Source organism: Phymastichus coffea, unplaced genomic scaffold (genome assembly GCF_024137745.1).
Source record: "Phymastichus coffea isolate CEN01 unplaced genomic scaffold, Cenicafe_Pcof_1.1 PCOF00013, whole genome shotgun sequence".
NCBI classification, from domain to species: Eukaryota; Metazoa; Arthropoda; class Insecta; order Hymenoptera; family Eulophidae; genus Phymastichus; species Phymastichus coffea.
Genome location: NW_026706824.1, coordinates 7,226,741 through 7,243,310, shown reverse-complemented (window position 1 = coordinate 7,243,310; position 16,570 = coordinate 7,226,741). Strand labels below are relative to the sequence as shown.

General features: G+C 36.2%; 1 protein-coding gene across 1 annotated transcript in view; it reads right to left on the bottom strand.

Annotated features, from left to right (window-relative positions):
- Positions 1-16,570, bottom strand: part of LOC131673221 (nitric oxide synthase-like) — a 1,857,253-nt gene that overhangs the window by 654,180 nt on the left and 1,186,503 nt on the right. The gene's annotated exons all lie outside the window — the stretch shown is intronic.

Here is a 16,570-nt window from a genome sequence, read left to right as displayed (position 1 = left end):
GACCAAGCCCCTGAGTTTGTGGCACCCGTCACCACTGCTCAACATACCGCTGAGACCAGAGGCAGGCGAAACCATCGCCTAATCGTCCCTCACCGGCAAACCCTGAGACTGCCAAGCTCCTCTAGAGATGATGCAAGGGAAGCCAGGATTGATAAAATCCTGGCGACCATCGAGAAAGTGGCTGAGGTTCAGGCTAGGGCCTGGCCTCAGATCACTGAAACTCTAAAGGACGCCAAAACTATTATGGAGGCCTCGTTAGAGTCGAAGAGGCTCGATATTAGAAGATTAGAGGTAGGACCTAATAATAATAATAAAGATACCAACTTAAACTCGAGCGTTATAACCTCTTCACCGCTACTTAATGTTAGAGAACCGCTACTTAATGTTAGAGAACACCCTTTTTCCATCAACAGAATTTTATAGGAAGATACACGAAACCTAGACAACACCAGAGTAACAGAAAACCCAATTCGAGCCGATAGGACCAACGTAGAGAGTACGAATCTTGAGAACGGTCAGAACAGCCTTACGAATGATATTAGTAATCAGCTCCACCAAACTTTTGGTGCTCTAGCTAAATCGCTGGAAAGTACGAACTCCACATCAAAAGCGTCATTCAAGAGGGATTACACCCTTACTTCTAAGGCTAATCTCAACGTATGGCTGGACCGACTGAACTCAGAATTATCCGCGAAAGAGCTATTAGATGTGATTGGCCCTAATGTTAAAGCCAAAAGAATTTACGATGTAGACGAGTTAGATAAAAGAAATAGATTAGTTAGAGATATTATCATTAATCATTTAGACGAAGATTATCACAAATTAATACTAAACGTAAATGATCCTAGAGAGATAATTACTAAAATTAGAGAGCATAGAAGAATAGAAACTAACACGGACGACGCAAAAGTGAGAGAACAGCTGTATAGTATTAAAATAAATAAGAAGGATAAAATCTCTGTGTTCCTAGACAAGTTTGACTCAATCATAAGAGAATATGAGTTATGTGATACAGCTATTCCTCTCACCGATGCTGAGAAAACGTCCGCGTTTATGAAGGCAGTAAAAGATGCATACCCGCGAATTAGAGAGATGGAGATTATGACTAAAAATAGCCAAAATAGAGGAATGACATTAGAGGAAATGAAAAATTTTGTTCGACAGTTAGAGGCTGACATCAGAGGGTCCGGAGGAGCAGGAGCTTCTACAGTCTCTGCAAGCGTGGCGAGAACCGGGTCGGTCGGAGCTGGATCCGGTGGGACAAACAAGTGTTACAGATGTGATAAACACAATGTTGATCACATCTCAGACACTTGCCCACTGGTCCAGTTCGGACTGTGGTTTTGCTACGTTTGCAGGAACTATGTTCCGCACACGGGGAGAACCTGCCCTCGTCAAAACCAGTCGAGCGGATCCAGAGGAAATTGGTATGATATTAGAGATAAGAATATTAACAATAGAGGATCGAAAGGAAGAGGGTTAAATAGAGGCTCTAGAGGTAACCCTAATAGAGAAAATTATAAAAGAGGTAGAGGCAAGAATAATAACTTTAGAGGGCAAAATAGAGGTAGAGTAGGAAAGCGAGGAGCGAACAGATATTATTATCCCAGCGGGGACAGCAACAAAAAGAAGTTGGCAAATGCAGCAGTCGCTCAAGTTGAAGGTAAGAGCACAACCCATAATCAATGTAATAAAATAACCTTTTTGCTGGACTCTGGTGCAACAGAGCATATTATAAACAAAGCGCTTGTCCTGCAAAATCTTAAAAGGAGCTCAGGAACATACATTAGAAGCGCAAATAAAAATAGGTCGGCTGACATAGAAATAGACGGTAGAGGCGATCTATATATAAAAGATTTAAATAACAAAGACCACATTATTAGACTAACAAACGTTGTATCTGCCCCGAACATATCTGAAAACTTAATGTCGCTTAGGAAATTCGCTGATGCCGGTTTCGGTATTTATCTAGATGACATAATCTTGAAAATCTTTGATAAAAACGATGGATCGATATTCTTGACCGGATATTATGAAAAACCAAATTGGCTGATTGAACTAGAAATTGCGAATAAAACTGAGAATTCTGATAATCAAACGTACAACAAATACGTCTGCAGAGCACGAATGGTTACTCTAGAGGATCTCCCCAATCAACAGTCAAGCGTAGAAATAGAAATGGATAAAGAAATCGTGAATTCAGAAATTGAGAGGGAGACAGAGTTGAGTGAATTAATACCTAAATTCAGCCAATATAGAGACTTTGAGAATTATACATTAGATGATCTGAAAAACGATAAACTGATGGACGATTTATTTACATCATTCGAACTAGAGAAAAAGTACTCAGAAGAGTTAGATGAAGGGATGTTATGGCATGTTAGATTAGGACATCCTTCTTATGACTATCTATTGAAATTACAAAAGGTAAATAAAGAGCTAATGAATGTAAAATTCAATGAGAATATTAAAAATTGTGAAACTTGTGTCATGTCCAAAATGAGTAAACAGCCTTTTAAAGAAATAAGAACTAGAGCTGATCATCCTCTTTAATTAACTCACACTGACATAATAGGTCCTTTTAAAACAATCACACATCCGGGTCGTAAAAGATATGTTATAGTTTTCATAGATGATTATTCGAAATTTGCCAAAACATACGCAATAATTAGTAAGTCCGAAGCAGGAGATTGCTTAGAAAACTATTTAAATACAATGAGAAATCTAGTCGGAAAGAATCTTAGAGCTTGCTATATAAGAGCTGACAATGCTAGAGAGTTCACTGGAGGTAAGTTTCAAGAAGTTATGAAACAAGAGAAATTAGAGTCAAACTTCTCTAATCCGTATACACCTCCCCACAATGGCACTGCTGAACGATGCAACAGAACCATATTAGAAAAATTGAGGTCTTTGATGATAGATTCTGGTTTACCAAAGTCATTGTGGAACCTAGCATTAGAAGTAGCTGTAGATGTTTATAATAGATCCCCTAACTCGTCCATAGGTTATAAAAGCCCGTTGAATATGATATCCCCTGATAAGAAAAGTCACTTAGAGGAAATCAGACGGTTTGGTTGCATAGCCTATGCAAGGAAACCGATATCTGAAACCAAGTTATCAGAAAGGGCAATTAAAGGAATTCTAATAGGACAAACAAGTAATGGATATGTCTTATGGCATCCACAATCCGGAAAACTAATTCTAACTAAACACGTAAAGTTTAGAGAAAAGCTAACTTACAAAAACATAGATAAAAATGACGAAATCACTAGAGAATATAGTTCAAATTTGAATTCTAATTCTGATGAATGTGATATTGGAACATCGGAGAATACCATTGATGTATTCGATACTTATAATTCAGAAAAATCAAGTTCCTCAAGTAGTTTAGAGCCAACGTTTAAAAATCTAGAGAAAACCAAGGGTAATAAAAGAAAATCTGAAACGAATATCGAGCCAGAAAGTCAGACTAGAGTACAGCCTAAGAGAGGTAGTAAAGTAAAACGAGATTACAAAGCTATGGCTGAAGGAAAGGCTAACCTGGTAGATAATAGTTTTGCGTTCTTAGCACAATGTAATGAAATTGAAGTGTTAGGAGAAGACGAAAAAGGCTTCTGTTTGATGGGAACACTGAACGCAGATCCGACGAATTATAGAGAGGCAATGGAAACTGAGGATAAATTGAATTGGTCAAAGGCAATAAACGATGAACTAGAGTCCATGCGAGAAAACAATGCCTGGAGTATAGTGAGCAGACCTACGGTAACTTTAAAAGAAAATAGAGCTAACATTATCGATAGCAGATGGGTACTGAAGAAAAAAGTAGATTCGGATGGAAAAACAACTTTCAAAGCTAGACTAGTAGTGAGAGGATTTCAAGACACTAATGAATATGAACTTAGAGAAACTTATGCACCTGTATCGAGACTAGCTATAATTCGAGCCGCGTTCGCTGTTATTAACAAATTAGACCTCGAAGTTTACCAATTAGATGTGAAAACCGCTTTTCTAAACGGTGAATTAGATGAAGAAATATATATGGAAATCCCTGATGGAGTAAAAATAGACGAACAATCGAAAGTAAATAAAGTCTGTAAACTGCATAGAGCAATATACGGTTTAAAAATAAGTCCCAAGAAATGGAATCAAAGGTTTTCAGCAGAGGTAGAAAAATTAGGCTTACAAAAAGATATAAATGAACCCTGTCTGTTTACCTACAGGAAAAATGGCAACATGGTATTATTGATTTTATATGTAGACGATATATTATTGGCAGGTAACGATCTAGTCAAAATAAATGAAATTAAAACTCACCTAAGTTCAGTGTTTAAAATGAAAGATTTAGGAGAACCTAGAGAATACTTAAATATTCAAATTACTAGAGATAGAGAGGCTAAAGAAATCATGCTGAGCCAAAGCAAATATGCAGAAAAGGTATCAGAGAGATTTAATATGAACGAAAGTAAACCACAAAAGACACCTATGATAACTAGACAAGTCAAAGCTAGAAACGATAAAAATATAGAGAAAAATGAAAAACTTGGAAAATCAGAATTTCCTTATAGAGAAGCTATAGGTAGCTTAATGTATCTTGCAAATGTCACAAGACCAGACATAGCATTTGCTGTAAACTTATTAGCCAGAAAACAATCTAATCCCTCTATAGAAGACTGGATTGATGTAAAGAGAATCTTGAGGTATCTTAGAGGAAGTGCTGATCTAGGACTAACATATAGAGGAGTTGCTGAAAACTTAGAAGTATTTACAGATGCAAGTTTTAGAGACAATGCTGATTCATCTTCGACAAGTGGAATGGTTGCCCGACTATTCGGAGATTCCGTTATGTGGAGAAGCCACAAACAAAGTGTAATCAATCTCTCCACCTGTCACGCTGAATATTACGCAATGAACGAAGCATGTCAGGAAATGATTTCATTAGATAAGGCTCTTAGAGACATGTTAGGAAAAACTATGTACCCTATTATTATAAGATGCGATAACAAGTCCTCAATTAGCTGTACACAAAAAGAAGGAAACCATAAACTAAAGAACTTTGATGATTCGATTAAAGAAATAATTATTAACTTAGAGAATAGAGAGAAAACAGTAACTAAAAATAAATTGTCTAAAGTACATGGAGATTACATTAAACAGTGCGTAACGGAAGGAAAAGTTAAATTGGCTTGGGTACCATCTAAAGATAATTTAGCAGATATATTTACAAAACCCCTTCCTTTCGATTCTTTTAGAGCTCTTAGAGATAATATAATTAATAACTGAATATGCTCGAGAATGTCTTTATTTTCAGACGTGGAAACCAATAGGTCTGAGTGAGCTACTTGTGCTCACGCGCATATGCGTACAGTGGAGGGAGTGTTGAAAGTACTGTCCGCATGTACGCTGGCGCTCACCACGCCACCTTTCCTTTGCTGCACTGCCGCTCAAACTAGCGCGGCATTCCAGCAGCAACCACCAGTGGATATAGAGCTCTCATTATAATAATCTAACTTTACTTTGTACCTTTTTATAGACCGTAATAAATTATACTTTCTTTAGTTTCACATTTGTAAATTTAGTGTTCTCAATCATTTGCTCCAATCCAACAACTTGCGAATTGAGGTAAATGTTTTGTTAGCGTGATTTTTATTTGTTTTGGTTTATATCTGTAACTTTTTTCTCGTTTTGTTTTTTAATAAAGATCTGATGAGGTTGGATATTTACCAACGAAACACACGTGTGTAACCACCTGAGATGATTGTTTAATTCTTTTTTTACAATGGGTTGGCTCTAAAATTGGATCAAAAAATTTTTTGCTGAACAAAATGGAGAGTGCTAAGAATAACATAAATAGTGAAATATATTTAAAGACGGCACGGATATTATAAATTATTTTCATATGTTTTACATGACTTATTAAATGATAAGTTAACTTTATATAACATAGAATATTACATTAACATAAATAATCTACTGTCCAATCATTATAAAAAGTACGATTAACGTTTATAAAGTTTTGAAAGTAATAATAAAATCTATTTGAAAATTGTATGTATACTGACAAATATAGTTGAAATTATGTTTCATATTTTATTGTCATAGTTCCGATAATACAATTACAAAATAAACTACAATTATGACAATTACAATGTTTATTAAATTTTCGAAGTAATGATATAATGGAAATAATCCTACGATTTTATAAGTTATTTACATGTTCAAACGTTTATCACCAACAATTTATATAAATTTTAGATCACTGTCATTCTTGCTGGGACTCTCCGTAGTATAGCAATGTATGTTTCAGGCCGCTTTGCAGGGGGTCCCGGTCCGTAGGGAAGTCCGTAACCTTCTGGTCCCCTGGCCTAACCCGTTCATGTTAATAATAATTATTAATATTAATAATGATTATTAACAATATCTGTGCGGGTCCCTGGCTTAACCCTTTGATACCCTGGCCTAACCCTCCCATGTTAATTATTATAAATGTTAATAATTATTTATAATTTTTGAGGAAGAGTCTTATATTGAGGAAAGTTCCTAGAACTCTTAGTCCCTAGGGACCCTACCTATTGCTTTCTGTCTAAATTATTTAAATGTATTTTCAAAAAGTTATAAATATTATTGCTAATTCAATTGCTACATTGAAAATGAAATGAACAGAAAGCGATAATTGAAAAAAATGAAGAGACAGATCGGAGAATTGAACGGGAGTTCTCTGGGTTGGCAGGCTAGCGCTCTACCACTAGAGCCAATGCCACATGTACCTCAGAGAATGCTTATTGTATATATTAGCTACACACACACAACACAAACACACACCACGCACACATATATTTGATATAGGGCCCGAGCGTGTGGAATTCTAATGCTTTTTTAATGATAAACTGGCTAATTTGAATATTTTCTTGCTTATTATATCCACGTCTATCTTGCTCGATTTCATAGTTTCTTATTCTTTCTGTAAATAAATTGTCTAAATTTATCATTGACATTATTAGATCATTTGAATTATTGCAGTCGATAAGGATTAAGCTTCTTCTGACTGATATAGGGAGTTGCCTGATTATAGTTATATTCTTTTCTTATAACGTCCATACCGACCTTAGGAAATTAGCTTGATTCAATTGCCTATAGTAAAATGTTTGTAAATGTGTATCCTCTCTACTATTAAATCTTGTGCTCGGCAATTAATTTTTGAAATCGATTTGAATGTTTGTATTATAAAATTCGTCCTATATAAAAGTCGTGAAAAAAGTCGCCAAAAAAGTCTTCGAAAAAGTCCTAAGAAAACTCCTCAAAAAAGTCCTTAAACAAGTCCTCAAAATAGTCCCCGAAAAAGTCCTCAAAAATATTCCTCAAAAATAGTCCTCAAAAATAGTCCCCAAAAATAGTCATCAAAAAAATCCTCTAAAAGTCCTAGAATTAGTCCTCGAAAGAGTCCTTGAAAAGGTTCTCAAAAAAGTCTTCGAATTAGTCCTCGAAAAAGATCTCAAAAAAGTTCTCAAAAAGACCTCGAAAATGTCCTTAAATAAGTCCTCAGATGAGACTTCAATAAAGTCTCTCTTCCTGCGTGAAGTCCTTAAAAAAGTCCTCGAATTAATCCTCTAGAAAGTCGTCCAATAAGTCCTCACAAAAGTCATCGAAGAAGTCCTCAGTAAAAGTCCTCGAAAAAGTCTTCAAAAATAGTCCTGAAAAATAGTCCTCAAAATATCCTCTAAAAGTCCTAGAATTAGTCCTCGATAGTTCTTGAAAAAGTTCTCAAAAAAGTCTTCGAATTAGTCCTCGAAAAAGACCTCAAAAAAGTCCTCGAAAAAGTCCTCAAAAAGATCCTCGAATTAGAAAGTTTGAAACATTCTATCATTATTTTATTCAATATCAATTAACGTGTTTATAATTTTAAATAAATTATTATAAGCTAATACAAACGAAAAAAAATGAATTTACCTTCGTCTATTTCATCTTTTAATCTCAAATTCATGAATTCATTTTCAGCAGTACATAGTTTTTATGAACCAAATGGACTTTGTCTTCAGAGAAATTTTCTATAATTGCAAAAATAAAGTATTTTATTATGAAAAGACATCCAGAGTACCTCTCGACGATTGAGACTATCTTCGGAGTATCTCGACATCTCCGAATATCTCCGGAGTATACCTCGATCACTGAGAATACCTCGGGAACCTTTCTCGTCGACAGGAAAGACCTTCTCGACTACTGAAAAAACTGCTGCAGTATTTCTTGAATCTTTCGACGACTGAAAATAGCTCGTCACATTCGTCGGAGACGTCCTCCTGCATAACCAGACTATAGCAAATTGAATTTCTTCATTACTATTTTTGGTTGCAAAATATAATTAAATGATGATCTTTTGAGTCAATCTCTTTACTCGTTCGGTGGAAAAATAAATTATGTTTCTCAGTCCCTGCCGAAATCCACCTGCATTAGTTGTTAGTTTTCTTTTAAAATCGAGTAACAAAAAAAAAGGACTTTTTTGAAGACTTTTTTGAGGACTGTTTTAAGGACTTTTCTGAGAACTTTTTCAAGGGCTAATTCGTAGGCTCTTCTGAGAACTTTATTGAGGACTTATTGAAGAAAATTTTTGAGAACTTTTTCCAGGACTTTATTGAGGACTTTTTTGAGGACTTTTCAGTACTTTTTTGGGGATTGTTCTGACGAATTGCCTGGGGAGTTTTTCAAAGATTTTCCCATGGACTTTTTTGATGACTTTTTCGAGTTATTTTTCATGGATTTTGCTGCTTTTATTTCTTTTTTAAATAATTGTGATGTGGTTCATCAGGCACCCACATTTCCATAGGTGATATCACATAAAGTAACAATGGTATCAGATTTAAGTAACGAATAGAGGCCTGCAATGGCTCGGTCGTAGAGCGACGGACTCGTACCCGGTAGGCCCGGGATCGATTTCCAGTCCCTGCTGATTGATACAAGCACCACTGAAAAAAGCTGATTAGCACTGATGGAACATAAATAGAGCGACGTTAAATAAAAAAAAAAAAAAAAAGAAAAAAAAACAACGAATAATTTTTCATTAATCACAGTATACAGTGCACAATAATAAATTAAACAGTTACAACTTTTTATGCAATTTTTTATGCAAATAATTAAAACATTATATATTTTGTAACAAAAAACAGTGAATGTGTAAATAAGAAACAATAATATAAGTAAACAAGTAAATCAATGAAACACTGAACCAAATTCATAAAACATGTATAACAAAGAATGAGACATGAAAATCATTAAAGAAAAAATTGAATAAAAGAGGATTAATAAAACTGTAATTATAAATCTTCAAAGCTCGTAAAATAAAATATATATATATACAAGTACTTGAATATGCTGATCTGAAAATAATATTACTTTGAAAATCATATTTACTAACTTAGAGATAGTTTTCAATATGTCCTCCATTTTCAATGCAGCACTGCAGCCGGCGTACAAAATTCAGTCTTACTGCAGCTAACATTTCAGGCGTTACGCTTTCAAATGCCGTTGTTACTTTGTTTTCTAAATGTTCTAAATGTTCTATCTCTGTGCCGTATATATAATCTTTAACATAACCCCATAGAAAAATATCAAGTGGATTTCAATCTGGTGATCGTGGAGACCAATGGATTCTCCACCTTGACCAATTCATCTGTTTGGAAACATGTGGTTTAGCAAATTAACCATTCAGCAGCTCGATGAGCGGGAGCTCCATCATGCTGATACCACATGTTTTGCCGATCTTCATCAGGTAAATGGCGCAACAATCTCGGAAGCTGGTTTTGCAGAAACTATATGTAATTATCTGCACTCAAATAATTAGGCATTTGTACTGGGCCAATCTGAATGTATAGATAATAAAAAAAATTGTATTTTTTATATTCAACGAATCACTATATACATAACATAACATAACATTTTCAATATACTGGAGATACAGAGACTGATTAAAAAAAGAAAAATTTTATATACATCAAACGTAAAATGTACTAAGATTTAAGTTTAATTATTATTATTCATTATTGTATTTATTAATTAGGCTAATTTACAAGTACTACACAAAAGCCAAGTAAATACTCCAAAAATAATAACACAAATAAACTTGAACATATCATGCAGCAGCTGATGCAAAGAATGGACACTATGCTCAATTCCTTAACTGTATTAGTAAACAAACTATCAAAATGAGTAGTTTAAAACTCGATATCTGTAACGCAAGCGGTATAATGCAAAGGCGCTTGGAATTAAAATTATTCTTAAACTATGAAAATATAAACATCATATTGATATCAGAAACACACTTTACAAGCAAGAACTATCTCAGTATACCAAACTACACCGTATATAAAACGAATCATCCACTCAATAAAGCATACGGAGGAACTGCAATAATAATCAAAACAAAAATAATCCACTACGTTTACACACACACCACCGAAATCTACCTCCAAGCAACCAATGTAATAATCGAGGATAAACAAAGTTGGACAGATTTCTTTCATTCACTAGGAAATCGCTTTATAGCAGAAAGCTACTATAACGCTAAACATTCGTGGTGGCGTTCAATATCAACAACTCCAATATATAGAGGCAAAGTACTGTACGAAATATTACAATTAAATAAATACATTCCAATATCCACTGGTGAACCAACATATTAGCCAATGGACATATTCAAGAAATCAGATGTGATTGACTTCGCAATAGTTGAAGGTATGAATAAAACACATATGTAAGCTTCCTCATGCTTTGACCTTACATCAGATCATTCACCGATAATAGTCACTCTAAACTTTACTGTGCACAAAACTGTAAACAACCACACAATAACAGACTGGAAAAAATATACAAGCTTCCTAGAGGAACGTACTAGTATAAATATAATGTACCTCTCAAATCAACTACTGTCATAGAAAACAGTATACAAACATTAAACTCACTCCTAACTGTAGCCATTAACCAATGCTCCATTACTGTAATGAAGTCAGAATACCAACAAATTGTCTTTATAGTAGTAGTAGAACAAAAAATCAAAGAAAAACGACTACTGAGAAAAAGGTATTAGATTACAAGATCGAGCCAGGATAAAACGATTCTAGAATAGAGCAGTTAAAGAACTGAAGAATGTATTGTTCGTACAGAAAAATGCAGAAATACAGAAGAAACACTTTATCCAATCGAAGCAACGGACTACTCACTATGAAAAGCGACAAAAAGATTAAATAGACCAACTTTATTCCTTCCATCCATACGTAAAAACTGTGGAAAATGGACCAGATCGGACGAGAAAAAAATGGCAATTTTTGCAAATCATCTAAGCGAAGTGCTCAAACCACATCAACGTATAATTACTGAACAAAAAAAAGAAATGTTACTAGAAGATCATAATGCACAGGATAACACTCCATCGAAACCAGTTAAACTAAAGGAAGTATTCAAAATCATTAATAACATAAATAATAAAAAAGCCCTCGGTTATGATATCATTACAGGAAAATTGATTAAAAAGCTTTCCACGATAGCATTTCGATAATATTTAATGCATGCTCCGTCATTGCTATTTACCTTCTCAATGGAAGGTAGCAGAGATTATCTTAATACCTAGACCCGGTAAAGAAAATAAACTTCTGACCTCATCCAGACCAATTAGTCTACTGCTAGTACTCCGAAAAATATATGAAAAAATCATACCAGCAAGAATAAATCAAATCGTAATAGATAGAAAACTTATCCCGGATGACCAATTCGGATTCAGAAGTCATCATTCCACGATCGAACAAGTGAAAAGAATAGTATTAACAGCAAGGAAATCCATAGAAAACGAACTGTACTGTACAGGCATATTTCTCAACATCGCGCAGGCGTTTGATAAAGTCTAGCACAAGGGACGTTTACACAAACTGAAGGGATTTTTTCCCAAATGTTACAGTGATTTACTACAAGCTTACCTGCAAGACAGAAAATTTCAGGTAAAAATCAAGGAAAAATTATCAACACGGTAAGTAATAAAAATAGGTGTACAACAGGGCAGTGTTTTAGGCCCAACGCTATACCTGCTATACACATCGGACCTACCAGAGCCTCCAAATATTCTGACAATAACATATGCAGACGATACAGCAATATTAACAACACATCAAGAAACAACAATAGCATGGAAAACACTATAAAATTTCGTTAATAACTATCTCCAAAACTGGCTAAATGCATGGAGAATAATAGTAAATGAGAGTAAATCAATTCATACCACATTTACTCTCCGTAAAAATACGTGTCCACATATTTTGTTAAATGACAAATACATACGCAGAAAGACCATGTTAAATCCTTAGGTATACATCTGGATAGAAGGTTAACATGGAAAGAATAAATATTCACAAAGAGGAAACAACTAGGATTTAAATGGAGGAAAATGTACTAGCTTATTGAAGAACTATCGGAGCTAACAATTGAAAATAAACTTTTGATATATAAAGCAGTATTGAAGCCAGTCTGGACCTACGGCATTCAACTATGGGGAGCCGCTTCAAACTTGAACATTAAAATCCTAGAAAGATTCCAATCGAAAGTCCTACACAGCATAACACATGCGCCGTGGTTCGTTCCAAGCGAAATTATTCCAAATGATGTACAGATCGTAACAGAGAAAGAAGAAATTCAAAATTTATTCGTAAAATACTACACAAAACTAGGAAACTATTCAAACAAACTTATTAGCAAACTTCTATCGGAATCGATTACCAATACTAGACTTAAGAAACGAAAAATAAAGAAGACACAACATAACTCAAGATAAAAAGCAGTACCTTCGCATTACAAGATCAAGATAGAATACTTACTGGAGTACTCTGCTGATAACACGTAAAATTGTTTATATCGTAAAATAATTTACTGATTGTCCTTTTCATTTAATGTTGACAGATTGTAAATAAACTTTGTAAATAAATAAAAAATATATATATTTGTGTAGAAATATATTTGTATATACTTACTGTGATGTACACAGATGTATGTGTACACGAGCGCCGAATAACGCGCATGTATAAGTGCACTGACCACGTGAGTCGCGGCATGTTATCGTGCGAGCCGAGGCGAGTCGCCGAAACAGGCAGTTATCGCCAGGCGCTCATGGCTATCACAGCGAGCCTCGCCGGCATACACTCAACTAATTGTACTCCTATATTCACTATGAAATAAAGGTAGACTTAGAAAATACAACATTCACCTTACTCCTGATTCAATACCTCCTAATGTCGAAGTCGAGCAACTAAAGTGAACATAGCCCTGCCAGGCATATGTAACACTTACAACTTCATTTTTCACAATTTGTGATGATGCGTCATCACACGAAAAATATACACTACCGGCACTATGCGACCGAACAGCCACGATCGCATACACCCACCCACGCACGTCCGGATCTCGCGAACTATGGCCCCCAGAAGTCTCCCTGACCGATGCGCACGACCCTTACGCCCGCGTACAACCCCTCACGCACTCACGACCCGATCCGACACTCCCCCGGGAAGCTGGAAGCCCTTAAAGTTTCCAACCGCGATCAGCTGATGGCAAGGCCCCGTTAACTGAGGCAGACCTAGCTAGACTAAGGTAGGGGCAACCGAGCGCGTGAGAGTGAGCGAGACCGCCGATACGAGACCGATCGGACGCGAGCGAGGGGAATCGGCAAGACCTTTCGAGCAATAGATAGAAAAAGGATAGACAAGCGACGCTAACTGACCAGCCAATCGTTATCGGCTTAGGGGTATCTAGGCTGATAGGACGAAACCGACGCTATCTCCGTAACCAGTAGGCAAATTAGGCGCCAAGACCCGACCAATAAACAAATTACGTGGGCGAAAAATATCGGTATAGACGGCGCTGAGACCCGGCTTAGCAACAAGCCAGCCAATCAACAAATAACTAAGGGGAAGTAAGCTAGGAAAAGCGGCGCGTCGCCGAAAAACGGTGAGCCAGTACCCGTTGAGCTCTGCTAGCGAGAGTACTCGTTAAAATCTGCTGACGAGCAGTAAGCAGTACCCGCTGAACTCCGGTGCCGACCAGTGCGCCGCTGAGCCCTGGATCCGACAAAGGAGAATTTCCGCGTGAGTGCCCGAGCAATAGTGAGCAATCGTGAGCATAAATGAGCAGTAATGAGCAATAGTGAGCATAAATGAGCAGTAATGAGCAATAGTGAGCACTAGTAAGCAGTAATGAGCAATAATGAGCAATAGTGAGCAATAGTGAGCAGTAATGAGCAATAGTGAGCATAAATGAGCAGTAGTGAGATTAGTGAGCAATAGTTAGCACCCGCAGCAGTATCAGCATTAGTAATAGCTCAGCACACGCAGCAGTATCAGCATTCGCAGTAGCACCCGCATTAGCATTAGCAGCAGCTTAGCAACAGCAACAACGGCAACTCAAACGACGATTGTAGCGGCCGCTACAGCGGCCTTGGCGGCGGTGGCCGCAACCACAATCACTCTTAAAATTTGCCGGAGTAAGTACGCCTCTCCTCTATTAGTTCTCGCATGATCGACGAACGTGGAATTGCCGCGTGATTGCCGACCGCCGCGTTACGGGAGTACCGCACGACCCTCGCGCGTCCGACGATACTTTTATTGCCGACCTATCGAGCATTTTTTGTCGAACTGTCGTAGTGTTCATTGTCCGGAAGACGGAGTTGCCGCGTGTTTGCCGAACGTCCACGGTACGGGAGTGCCGTACGACCTTCACGCGCATTACGCCTCGCGATCATACGTTTGCCGTTGGTTTTCCGAATATTCTCTTTGTTGCGCCGTCTTATTGTCCTGTGTCCGAAAGACGAAATCGCCGCGTGATTGCCGAACTTCCGTGGCGCGGGTATGTCGCATGACCTTCACGCGCCCGTCTTCGTTGTTATGCGTGTTTTCGCCACCGACCTTCCGAGCATTGTCTTGTGCGTCGTTATACCGTTGATATCCGAGAAACGAGTTTTTCTAAGTGCGCGCGTCTATAAATTCCTTCTCCAAAGCCGGTTGAAAATATTACGCGAGTCGCGCCAGACCTTCGCTTGACCGGCAAAGTTTCGGGTACGCATCGTTGTCTTTGTTTCGTTACGCGATCATCGTTATGAAGTACAAAAAATAGTCCAAGTCCAAAGAAAAATTTGAGTCCAAAAAGTGAAAATGAACAGCTTTTAGATTGCGAAGAGTCTGAGATTCGAACACGTAGAAAGTCGAACAGAGAAACAAAAAAACCTGACAGATGGGGTTACGGTAATAACGAAGTATATTATATTTATGTAAATTTTGTAAGCGCGAATAGTCCAAAAACGTATGATGAAGCAATGAGTAGTAGTGAATCTGATCTGTGGAAAGATGCAATGCAAAGAGAAATTAACTGTATAAATAAAAATAATACATGGAAACTAGTACAAAGACCTAAAAATAAAAAAATAATTGACGTTAAGTGGGTTTACACAAATAAGACAAATAATTTGAAAAAAGCAAGGTTAGTAGTCAGAGGATTTCAGCAAAAAGAAATTGTAGAACATATATACTCACCTGTTGCGAGACTGCAAACATTAAAATTATTGTTAGCATATTGTGTACAAAACAAATATTTGATTGAGCAAATGGATGTGGAAACTGCGTTTCTAAATGGTACAATAAAGTCGGAAATTTATGTAAAACAACCGGCTGGATACGACAAAACCGACAAAGTGTATAAACTGGAAAAGGCGTTATATGGATTGCGAGAGAGCCCGAGAGCTTGGTATGAGTGCTTTGATAAGTTTATTACAAAATTGAATTTTAAAAGAAGTAATAATGATTATTGTTTATACATTTTCGAAGATAAGAATGGGGAAAAAATATATATAATTTTGTTTGTAGATGATTTATTAATTTGCGGAAGGAATAAAAGCAAAATAAATGAAATAAAGTTGAAATTAAGTGAAAGATTTGCAATGAAAGATATGGGTAAAGTAAAGACTTATCTCGGTATTAATATTGCTTATAATTATAAAAATGAAATTATGACTTTAGATCAGAGTGATTATATTGAGTCCTTAGCAAAATACTACAAAATAATTGATGGTAAATTACACAATACACCTATGGAACAAAATTTGAATATTGATCCCGCACAATCAGCATCAAATGACATAAAATACCGTAATTTGATAGGAGCTTTACTGTATATAAGTTCATGTACAAGATTTAATGTAAGTTATAGCGTAAACTATTTGAGTCGATTTCAAAACTGTTATGACGAAACACATTTTAAATACGCTTTGAGAATTTTGAAATATTTATACCGTACAAAAAATTTAAAATTGACTTACAAAAGAAATTTAGAAGCCGAAATTCTAGATTGCTATGTTGACGCTGGTTGGGCAGGCGATACATTAGATAGGAAATCCACTACTGGATTTGCAATAAGAATTTATGGAAATATTATATTTTGGAAAACAAAAAAGCAAAATAGCGTAACGAAATCATCAACATCTGCTGAATATGTTGCATTGTCAGAGGCAGTAAGCGAATTAAAGTTTATAAAAAGTTTGATAAATGATTTCAAAGTT